This window comes from Somniosus microcephalus, chromosome 14 (genome assembly GCF_052327205.1).
Source record: "Somniosus microcephalus isolate GS21.2 chromosome 14, FLI_Smic_1.0, whole genome shotgun sequence".
In the NCBI taxonomy this organism is placed as follows: Eukaryota; Metazoa; Chordata; class Chondrichthyes; order Squaliformes; family Somniosidae; genus Somniosus; species Somniosus microcephalus.
The window spans coordinates 30599625-30612124 of NC_141000.1; positions in this window are offsets into that span (position 1 = coordinate 30599625).

The window sequence follows — 12500 nt, forward strand, 5'->3', positions numbered from 1 at the left end:
TTTAAATAAAGGAAACTATGATGGTATGAGGCATGAGTTGGCTAGGATGGATTGGGGAACATTACATAAAGGGTTGACGGTGGATAGGCAATGGCAAACATTTAAAGATTGCATGGATGAACTACAGAATTTGTTCATCCCTGTTTGGCATAAAAATAAAACAAAAAAGGTGACTCAACCGTGACTAACAAGGGAAATTAGGGATAGCATAAGATCCAAGGAGAGGACATACAAATTGGCCAGAAAAAGCAGCAAACCTGAGGATTGGGAGCAGTTTAGAATTCAGCAAAGGAGGACAAAGGGATTAATTAAGAGGGGGAAAATAGAATATGAGAGTAAGCTTTCAGGGAACATAAAAACTGACTGTAAAAGCTTCTATAGATATGTGAAGAGAAAAAGATTGGTGAAGTCAAGCATAGGTCCCTTGCAATCAGAATCAGGGGAATTTATAATGGGGAACAAAGAAATGTGAGACCAATTAAATACATACTTTGTTTCTGTCTTCACAAAGGAGGACACAAATAACCTTCCAGAGATGTCGGGAACATAGGGTCTAATGAGAGGGAGGAACTGAATGAAATCAGTATTTGTAGGGAAATGGTGTTAGGGAAATTGACGGGATTGAAGGCCGATAAATCCCCAGGGCCTGATAATCTACATCCTAGGGTACTTAAGGAAGTGGCCCTAAAAATAGTAGATGCATTGCTGGTCATCTTCCAAAATTCTATAGACTCTGGAACAGTTCCTATGGATTGGAGGGTAGCTAATATAACCCCACTACTCAAAAAAGGTGGTAGAGAGAAAACGGGGAATTATACACCGGTAAGCCTGACATCGGTAGTGGGGAAAATGCTAGAGTCCATTATAAAAGATGTAATAGCTGAGCACTTGGAAAACAGTGACAGGATCGGACAAAGTCAACATGGATTTACAAAAGGTAAATCGTGCTTGACTAATCTACTGGAAATTTTGAGGATGTAACTGGTAGAATAGATAAGGGAGAACCAGTGGATGTTGTGCATTTGGACTTTCAGAAGGCTTTCGATAAGGTCCCGCATAAGAGATTAGCGTGTAAAGTTGAAGCACATGGGATTGGGGGTAAGTTACTGACTTGGATAGAGAACTGGTTGGCAGACAGGAAGCAAAGAGTTGGAATAAACGGGCCTTTTTCCGAATGGCAGGCAGTGACTAGTGGGGTACTGCAGGGGTCGGTGCTAGGACCCCAGCTATTCACAATATATATTAATGATCTAGACGAGGGAACTAGATGTAATATCTCCAAGTTTGCAGACGACACAAGCTGGGTGGGCGTGTGTGCTGTGAGGAGGATGCCGAGAAACTCCAGTATGATTTGGACAGGTTGGGTGATTGGGCAGATGCATGGCAGATGCAGTATAATGTGGATAAATGCGAGGTTATCCACTTTGGTGGCAAAAACAAGAAGGCAGATTATTATCTGAACAGCAATAGATTGGGAGAAGGGGAAGTGCAACAAGACCTGGGTGTCCTTGTGCACCAGTCGCTGAAGGCAAGCATGCAGGTGCAGCAGGCGGTTAAGAAGGCAAATGGTATGTTGGCCTTCATAACGAGAGGATTCGAGTACAGGAGCAAGGATGTCTTACCGCAGTTGTACAGGGCCTTGGTGAGACCACACCTTGAGTATTGTGTGCAGTTTTGGTCGCCTTATCTGAGGAAGGTTGTTCTTGCCATGGAGGGAGTGCAGCGAAGATTCACCAGACTGATACCTGGGATGGCAGGAATGACGTATGAGGAGAGATTGGGTCGATTGGGCTTATAGTCGCTGGAGTTTAGAAGAATGCGAGGGGATCTCATTGAAACTTATAAAATTCTAACAGGACTAGACAGACTAGATGCAGGAAGGATGTTCCTGATGGCGGGGGAGTCCAGAACCAGGGGTCACTGTCTAAAGATAAGGGGTAAGCCATTTAGGACAGAGATGAGGAGGAATTTCTTCACCCAGAGAGTGGTGAACCTGTGGAATTCTTTACCATAAAAGGCAGTTGAGGCCAATTCATTAAATATATTCAAGAAGGAGTTAGATATATTTCTTAAGGCTAAAGGGATCAAGGGATATGGGGAGAAAGCAGGGACAGGGTATTGAGTTTGGATGATCAGCCATGATCTCATTAAATGGCGGAACAGGCTCGAGGGGCCGAATGGCCTACTCCTGCTCCTATCTTGTATGTTTCTATGTTACAGCCTGCCAACCTAAAATGACCCGTTTATTCCTACTGTCTGTTTTCTGTCTGTTAACCAATCCTCAGTCCATGCTAGTATATTATCTCCAATCCCATGAGCCCTAATTTTGTTTAAGAACCTCTTGTGTGGCACCTTATCGAATGCCTTCTGAAAATTGCAAATATTCCACATCCACTGGTTCCCCCTTATCTATTCTGCTAGTTACAACCTCAAAAAACTCTAACAGATTTGTCGAACACGATTTCCCTTTCATAAATCTGTGTTGACTCTGCCCATTCCTATTTTTATTTTCTAAGTGCCCTGTTACCACGTCCTTAATAATAGACTCTAGCATTTTCCCTATACTGATGTTAGACTAACTGGTCTGTAGTTCCCTGTTTTCTCTCTCCCTCCTTTCTTAAATAGTGGGGTTACATTTGTTACCTTCCAATCCACGGGAACCGCTCTAGAATCTATGGAATTTTGGAAAATGACAACCAATGCATCCACTATCTCTGTAACCACCTCTTTCAAAACCCTAGGATGTAGGCCATCAGGTCCAGGGGATGTATTGCCTTTAAGTCCCATTAATTTCTCTAGTACTATTTTTTTACTATTACTAATTTCTTTCAGTTCCTCATTCTCGCTAGAGCCTTGGTTTTCCACCATTTCCGGGAAGTTTTTTGCATCTTCTTCCGTGAAGACAGACACAAGTATTTGTTTAATTTCGCTGCCATTTCCTTATTCCCCATTATAATTTCTCCTGTCTCAGCCTATAAGGGACCCACATTTACTTTTGCTAATCTTTTCCTTTTTACATACCTATAGAAGCTTTTACAATTTGTTTTTATGTCTCTTGCTAGTTTACTCTCATATTCTATTTTCCCTTTCTTTATCAATTTCTTGGTCCTCCTTTGCTGAATTCTAAAATCCTCCCAATCCTCAGGCTTACTACTCTTTTTGGCAACATTATAAGTCTCTTCCTTTGATGTAATACTATCTTTAACTTCTTTTGTTAGCCACGGTTGGACCACTTTTCCTGTGGGGTTTTTGTGCCTTAAAGAATGTATTGTTGCGGCTGCCGCGGAACACGAATGGAGGCCGAACCGATCTGAGGAACACATGGCTTTTATTACATTCTCTTGAGAGATGGCTGCCCCAGCTCCTCTCTCTGCTAAACCCAAAAACAGACTGAGGGTGACACCCGCGCTTTTGAGTACACACTGAGGGCGACGCCCGCTCCTTTGTCATGCCTTAAAGGCAGCATGCTTCTTAAAGGCAAGGTGCCCGATTTAATGTCCACGGACGGAAAAGTGGATTGCGCCCGTTTAGGTGGCGATCCGCCACACAGCTCCCCCTAGAATCCGCTTAGGAGGTGTGGACGAGACGGTGCGGCGGTCTGATGGGCCAGCCGGAGCGGCTCTTGTAGGACGCCGGTGGACGTGGAACGGCCGGGCATGGAGCAGCCAGGTGTACTGGCTTGAGGGCAGGTCGGCCGCGTGGCGGTGGACGAGCTACTGGGACCTGCTCACCGGGCTCCGAGTGTGCTGGCTTGAGTCGGTCAACCGACACTTTTTCAGTCCTGTCGCCCACTTGTAGGTCGAAAAATTTGTCCCCAGCCTGTAGCACTTTGTAGGGCCCGTCGTACGGGGGTTGAAGGGGTCCGCGGTGGGCATCGTGCCGGATGAAAACGAACCGTGCCTGGTGCAGGCTTAGCGGGACGTGTGAGGTGGATTCGCCGTGCCGGGCAATGGGCACCGCGGCGAACTGTAGCACCGGTGAGGCGAAGTCGTGGTGTTGCTGGTTGGCTGACCAGGGTGTCGTGGCGGTGGGCAGGAACTCACCGGGTACGCGCAGCGGCTGGCCATACACGAGCTCTGCTGCCGATGCGTGGAGGTCTTCTTTAACCGCGGAGCGCAGGCCGAGGAGGACCCACGGGAGTTGGTCGGTCCAGGCGCCATCCTGGAGGCTGGCTCGAAGAGATGCCTTCAAGGATCTGTGGAACCGCTCACACAGTCCGTTGGCTTGTGGGTGGTACGCTGTGGTGCGGTGAATGGTCACCCCGAGATTGCGTGCGATGGCGGTCCAGAGTTCAGAGGTAAATTGCGGACCTCTGTCCGACGTCATGTTGGAGGGGACGCCGAAACGTGCGACCCAGGTGCTGACGATGTCGGCGGTGGTGGTAGAGGTCAGTGGAATTGCCTCGGGCCAGCGCGTGGTGCGGTCGACGATCGTCAGCAAGTGCGTGTGGCCTTGCGACGGCGGCAGGGGCCCGACGATGTCCACGTGGATGTGGTCGAATCTACGTGAAGAGACGGTGAACTCCTCGAGGGGTGCTTTCGTGTGTTGCTGCACCTTGGCCCGTTGGCAGGCTAGGCAGGAGTTGGCCCAAGTATGCACATCCTTGCGAAGGCCGCGCCAGACAAAGCGGTTGGCTACCAATTTGATGGATGCGTGGGCGCCGGGGTGGGAGAGGTTGTGGAGAATCTCGAATACCCGGCGGCGCCAGGACGCTGGGACGACGGGCCGAGGTTGAGATAGGGATATGTCGCACTTGACCGTGACTGCGGTCGGGCCGCAGGCGACGTCGGCCAGGCGTAGCCCTGGTAGGTTGGTAGGTGCGGAGAGCAGATCAGGGTCCGTGAGCTGGTCTGCTGCGAGTTGAGCGTAGTCGACTGCCAGGTGTGCGGCGTGGATGGCGGGGCGGGAGAGGCAGTCGGCTACCACATTGTCTCGGCCGGAGACGTGTTGGATGTCCGTGGTGAACTCGGACACTGCCGCGAGCTGGCGCTGCTGCCTGGTGGACCAGGGCTCGGTTGTCTTTGCCATTGCGAATGTCAGGGGTTTGTGGTCGACAAACGCAGTGAAGGGGTGGCCCTCCAGCAAAAACCGAAAATGGCGGACCGCCAGGTACAGCGCGAGGAGCTCGCGATCGAAGGTGCTGTACTTGACCTCCGGGGGGCGTAGTTGGCGGCTGAAGAAGGCAAGTGGTTGCCAGGCGCCGTCGACCCACTGCTCGTACACGGCGCCGACCGCGTGGTCGGAGGCGTCCGTGGTGAGCGCTACTCTGGCATTGGGCCATGGGTGCGCGAGCAGGGTGGCGTCGGCGAGCGCAGTCTTGGTGGAGTTGAAGGCGGCTAATACGTCTGCCGTCCATTCGACCGCCATCTTGCTGCTCCTGCCCCGGAGGGCTTCATACAGGGGCCTCATGAGGGACGCCACTTTGGGGATGAAGCGGTTGTAGAAATTCACCATCCCGAGGAACTCCTGGAGTCCTTTGATGGTGGTGGGGCGGGGAAATTGCTGGACGGCCTGCACCTTGGTGGGCAGGGGAATGGCCCCAGCATGGGTGATGTGGTGGCCGAGGAAGTCGATCTTGTCCAGGCCGAACTGGCACTTGGCTGGGCTGAGGATGAGCCCGTGGTCGCTGAGGCGCCCGAACAGGATGCGAAGGTGTTCGAGGTGTTCCTGCTTGGAGGAACTGGCTACCAGGATGTCGTCCAGGTAGACGAACAGGAACTTCAGGTCCCGAAGGACCGAGTCCATGAGCCGTTGGAATGCCTGGGCCGCATTTTTGAGGCCGAAGGGCATCCGCAGGAACTCGAAAAGCCCGAATGGGGTGATTACGGCCGTCTTGGGGACGTCCGCGGGGTGGACGGGGACTTGGTGGTAGCCGAGCACCAGGTCGACTTTGGAAAAGACTGAGCGGCCGGCCAGTCTAGCCGAGAAGTCCTGAATGTGCGGCACGGGGTACCGATCAGGGGTGGTGGCATCGTTGAGGCGGCGGTAATCCCCGCAGGGGCGCCAACCCCCGCCTGGTTTGGGGGCGATGTGGAGTGGGGAGGCCCAGGGACTGTTGGAGCGGCGGATGATGCCGAGCTGTTCCATACTGGCAAACTCGGTCCGCGCGATCTCCAGTTTGGCCGGGTCCAGCCTGCGGGCGTGGGCGTACACTGAGGGACCTGTGGTGGGGATGAAGTGTTCCACCCCGTGTTTGGCGACCTCCGCGGAGAAGGTCGGGTTGGTGAGGGCCGGGAATTCGGCCAGGAGTGCCGCGTAGTCATCCGTGGCCCGGGCGTGGCACTGTGACGCCATGTCGGCGGGTTGACGGGGGGCCATGGCGCCCAGGATGGGGGACATGGTGTTCATGTCCACGAGGCGGTGTCGAGGGATGTCTACCAGTAGGCCGTGGGCGCACAGGAAGTCTGCGCCGATGAGAGGGGAGAGTACCTTGGCAGTGATGAACTCCCATCGGTAGCGGCGACCAGCGAGGTCGAGGGTGACTGTGCGGGTGCCGTACGTCCGGATGTCCGAGCCGTTAGCGGCAGCCAGCGCCTGTCCTCGTTCGCCCTTTTGGATGTCGAGGGCGGAGGCCGGGATGATGCTGTGCTGAGCTCCAGTGTCGCACAGGAACCGGTGGCCGGTTTTGTCATCCGTGACGTACAGCAGGGAGCCCGCGTGGCCCACGGCCATCGCAGGGGCTGGTACGGGGGCGGACTTGAAGGAGCAGGGAGGTGTGCACCGTTGTGCCCTGGCGCCGAACCGTGCGTGGTAGTAACAGTAGCCCGGGTTTGTGGGGCGCGAAGGCCCCGTGGGCCCCGTGGCTGGGCCTTGTGGTCGCGTGGTGGCCGGTGAGGGGTGCGCCCAGGCTGTGGCTGCCAGGTCCGGAGCGACTTCGCGGCTGGAGTGAGCGGACAGCAGCTTGTCGGCCTCGTCGGCCAGGGCTTCTAGGTCCGTGAGGCCGGACGCCACGATCGCTGGGCGGATGCTGGGAGGTAGCTGGCGGATGAACAGCGTGCGGAAGAGGGACCCGGGTGGGCTCTCGTCGGTGAGTGAGAGCATGTGGGAGAGGAGGTCTGATGGTGAGGCGTCACCGAGGCCTGGAAGGTCGAGGAGGCGGCAGTTTCGCTGGTATGTCGAGGTCGTAAATTTTTTAAGGAGTGCGGCCTTAAGATATGCATACTTGCCCTCCTCTGGTGAGTTCTGCAGCGCTATCCAGACCTTCGTGACTGTGGAGCTACCGAGTGATGCGACGAGGTAGTCATACTTCGTCCCATCTGTGGTGATGTGTCGCAGCCGGAATCGGGACTCAGCTTGGAGGAACCAGGCTTCGGGCTGGTTTTCCCAAAACGCCGGCAGTTTCACGGAAACTGCGTTCGTGTCCGCCATTGCAGTGCTCGGAATACGTTCTGAGCGTCGGGGTCACCAATGTTGCGGCTGCCGCGGAACACGAATGGAGGCCGAACCGATCTGAGGAACACATGGCTTTTATTACATTCTCTTGAGAGATGGCTGCCCCAGCTCCTCTCTCTGCTAAACCCGAAAACAGACTGAGGGCGACACCCGCGCTTTTGAGTACACACTGAGGGCGACGCCCGCTCCTTTGTCATGCCTTAAAGGCAGCATGCTTCTTAAAGGCAAGGTGCCCGATTTAATGTCCACGGACGGAAAAGTGGATTGCGCCCGTTTAGGTGGCGATCCGCCACAGTATATTTGTTGTAAATTATGTATTAATTCTTTAAATGCTAGCCATTGCCTTTCTACCATCATACCTTTTAATGTAGTTTCCCAATGTACCGTAGCCAATTCGCCCCTCATAGCTATGTAGTTTGCTTTGTTTAGATTTAAGACCCTAGTTTCGGATTTAACTAAATCACTTTCAAACTCAATATAAAATTCTATCATATTATGGTCACGTTCCCTAAAAGCCCCTTTACTACAAGGTTATTAATTAACCCTTTTCGTTGCACAATACTTGATCTAAAATAGCCTGTTTCCTAGTTGGCTCCTCAACATACTGATCTTGGAAACTATCTTGCATACATTCCATGAATTCGTCCTCCACACTATTACTGCAAATTTGGTTTGCCCAGTTTATATGTAGATTAAAGTCCCCCATGATTACTGTATTACCCTTGTTACATGCGCCTCTAATTTCCTGACTTATACTCTGCCCTACATTACAACTACTGTTTGGGGGCCTATAAACAACTCCCACCAATGTTTTCTGCCCCTTGCTGTTTCTTAGCTCCACTCAAACTGATTCTACTGCTTGATTTTCGGAGCTAAGATCCTTTCTCTCTACTGTCTTTATCCCATCGTTTATTATCAGGGCTACCCCTCCTCCTTTTCCATTTTACCTATCTCTTCTACAAGTTAAGTATCCTGGAATATTTAGTTCCCAACCTTGGCCACTTTGCAACCACGTCTCTGTAATGTCTATTAGATCAAATCTAATAATTTCTATCTGTACTATTAATTCATCTATATTGTTGCGAATGCTTCGCACATTCAGATACAATGCCTTTAGCTTTGACTTAATTCTATTTTCCCCTGATGTCACCTTAGTCCCTGATGCCTTTTTACCTTTCTTACTCTCTCTGTCCCTTCCTGACCCACTCTGTTTATTTTTACCCGAAATTCTACTCTGCTCCAGAGCCTTGACATTTCTCTCGCTGCTTTTAAATTTACTCTTTCCTGAAATCTCCCACCCCCCCCCCTTCATTAGCTTAAAGCCCTGTCTACTGCCCTAGTTATTCGGTTCGCCAGGATACTGGTCCCAGCCCAGTTTAAGTGGAGGCCGTTCCAACGGAACAGCTCCCTCTTTCCCCAGTACTGGTGTCAGTGCCCCATGAACTGAAATCCCTTCCTCCCACACCACTCTTTGAGCCACCTCTAATCTGTTCGTCCCTTTGCCAATTTGCACGTGGCTCAGGTAACAATCCAGAGATTATTACCTTTGAGTTTCTGCTTTTTAATTTGGATCCTAGCTCCTCAAACTCCCTCAGCAGAACCTCATTCCTATGTTCTACCTATGTCGTTGGTTCCTACATGGACCACGACAACTGGATCCTCCCCTTCCCATTCTAAGTCTCCTCCAGGCTTCAACCCTGGCACCAGGCAGGCAACACAACCTTCGGAACTCTCGGTCGCGGCTGCAGAGAACAGTATCTATCCCCCTGACTATACTGTCCCCTACCACAACTACATTCCCTTTCACTCCCCCCACTTGAATGGCCTCCTGCACCATGGTGCCATGGTTAGCTTGCTCATCCATCCTGCAGGCTTTTCCCTCATCCACACAGGCAGCAAGAACCTCATACCTGTTGGACAAGGGCAAAGGCTGAGGCTCCTCCAGCACTGCACCTGGGGTTCCCTTACCTGCCTGAGTTGCAGTCACACCCTCCTGTCCCTGACCACTAACCAGACCTGTACCACTACCTAACCTGAGGGGTGTGACTGCCTCCTGGATTAAAGTGTCCAGGTAACTCTCCCCATCCCTGATGCCCCGCAATGTCTGCACCTCAGACTCCAGCTCAAAAACTCTGAGCTGAAGTTTCTCAAGATTCAGGCACTTATTGCAAACATGGTTGTCCGGGATCACAATGCTCTCCAGAAACTCCCACATGCTGCATTTGTGGCACACCACCTGCACCGCCATGCCTATATGACCTTGTTTTACTTTATTAAATTTAATTAAATTTGTAATTAGGTAACTTAGTTTACAGTATAGTTTGTTGACTACTTACTTGATCTAGATTAAGTTATGGGTACTGAAATTAAATATCTAACTGGAACACAAAGCACTAGAAGTAGTGTGGGCAAAAAGCAACAACTCCTTCCCCCTCGTCTCTGAATTCCCACTCTTTCCAAATTTCCAAATAAAACACTCTGTTTAAGTACACTACGTTTTAATCCCGCTCTGTGCAGAACGAGCTGCACTGTGAATAGTTGAGCCCCCAATACAGATCCCTGCGGGACACCACTAGTCACAACCTGCCAATTTGAGTACCTGCCCATTATCCCTACTCACTGTCTCCTGCCGCTCAGCCAATTTCCTAACCAGGTCAATAATTTGCCTTGAATTCCATGGGCTTCAACCTTAGTTAACAGTCTCTTATGAGGGACTTTATCAAATGCCTTCTGGAAGTCCATATAAATAACATCCATAGACATTCCCTGTGCACTACTTTAGTCACCTCCTCAAAAAATTCAGTCAGGTTCGTCAGGCATGACCTACCTTTCACAAATCCATGCTGGCTTTCTCTGATCAGTTGAAAATTTTCAAGGTGTTCAGTCACCCTATCCTTAATTATAGACTCTTGTAATTTTCAACCAACAGATGTTAGGCTAACTGATCTATAATTCCCTGGTTTCCCTCGCGTTATTCTTAAATAGTAGAGTGACATGCACAATTTTCCAATCTAAAGGAATGGTTCCTGAATTGAGAGAACTTTGGAATATCATAGTTAGGGCATCTGCAATGTGCTCACCAACTTCCTGGGGATTTGTCACTCTTCAGTGACATTATTTTCTTCATTACTGTTATTTTACTTACGTTAATTTTATTGAGTCCTTGTCCCTGATTCAATATTAGTTTCCTTGGGATTTCCGGCATGCTATCCTCTTTCTGTACTATAAATACTGATGCAAAGTAGTTATTCAACTCGTGCGCCATTTCCCCATTGTCATTGACAATATCACCACTTTCAGTTTTTAAGGGACCAACATTGCTCCTGACCACCCTCTTTTTCCTAATATAATTCTAAAAAAATGTTTGTGTTGATTTTGATATCCCTTGCAAGTTTCTTTTCATACTCCATTTTTGTAGCTCTGACTATCTGTTTTCGCACCCTTTGATGTTCTTTGTATCTTTCCCATTCGCCAGGTTCTGTGCTTTTTTTTTGCATTTTTGTATGATTTTTCTTTTAGTTTTATGCTGTTTCTTACCTCTTTAGTTGTCCATGGCTAGTTTTTTTTGGCAAGTAGAGCTCTTGCCCATTACGGGTATGAACTGGCTCTGTATCACTTTAAATTCTTTTTTGAACACCTCCCACTGATCTTCTGTTGTTTAACCCATTAACAGATTTGCCCAGTTTACTGTGCATAATCTCTGTCTCATCACATTGAAGCCAGCCTTAGTAGCTGTTTCACGTTTCTCCCTTTCAAACTACATTGAACTCGATCATGTTATGATCGCTGTTAGATAAATGTTCACACACAGTTAGGCTCTTAACTAAATCTGGCTCATTACTCAGTACTAAATCTAATATGGCATGGCCTCTTGTTGGTTCTAGGACATATTATTGCGGAAATCTACCCGGTCACACTCAAGAAATTCACTACCTTTCTGACAGGTGCTTGTCTGCTTATCCCAATCTATATGAAAGTTAGAATCCCCCATTAAAACCACACTGCCTTTGCTACATGCTTGTCTAATCTCTGCATTTATACAATCTAGCACTTCACAGCTACTACCAGGGGGGCCTATACACAACTCCCACTACAGTCTTAAATCCTTTCCTATTTCTTAATTCTACCCATAAAGTCTCCACTGCCTGCTTACCTTTCGTTATATCATAAGAACATAAGAAATAAGAGCAGGAGTAGGCCATACGGCCCCTCAAGCCTGCTCCGCCATTCAATAAGATCATGGCTGATTATCGACCTCAACTCCACTTTCCCGCCCGATCTCCATATCCCTTGATTCCCCTAGGGTCCAAAAATCTATCTATCTCAGCCTTGAATATACTCAAAGACTCAGCATTCACAGCCCTCTGGGGCAGAGAATTCCAAAGATTCACAACCCTCTGAGTGAAGAAATTCCTCCTCCTCTCAGTCTTAAATGGCCTACCCCTTATCCTGAGACTATGCCCCCTAGTTCTAGACACTCTAGTCAGGGGAAACAACCTCTCAGCATCTACCCTGTCAATCCCCTTCAGAATCCTGTATGTTTCAATGAGATCACCTCTCAGTCTTCTAAACTCCAGAGAGTATAGGTCCATTCTACACAATCTCTCATCATAGGACAGCCCTCTCACCCCAGGAATCAATCTAGTGAACCTTTGTTGTACCGCCTCCAAGCCAAGTATATCCTTCCTTAGATAAGGAGACCAAAACTGTGCACAGTACTCCAGGTGTGGTCTCACCAAGTCTCTGAACAATTGTAGCAAGACTTCCTTATTCTTATACTCCAACCCCCTTGCAATAAAGGCCAACATGCCATTTGCCTTCCTTATTGCTTGCTGTACCTGCATGCTAGCTTTCTGTGTTTCTTGCACAAGGACACCCAAATCTCTCTGAACACCAACATTTAAAAGTTTCTCACCATTTAAAAAATATTCTGTTTTTCTATTCTTCCTACCAAAGTGAATAACCTCACATTTCCCTACATTATACTCCACCTGCCACCTTACTGCCCACTCACTTAGTCTATCTATATCCATTTGCAGACTCTATGGGGTCGATTTTCATTGACCCGTGGAGTCGGGATTGGAGGCGTGCGGGGGGTTAAAGTCCCG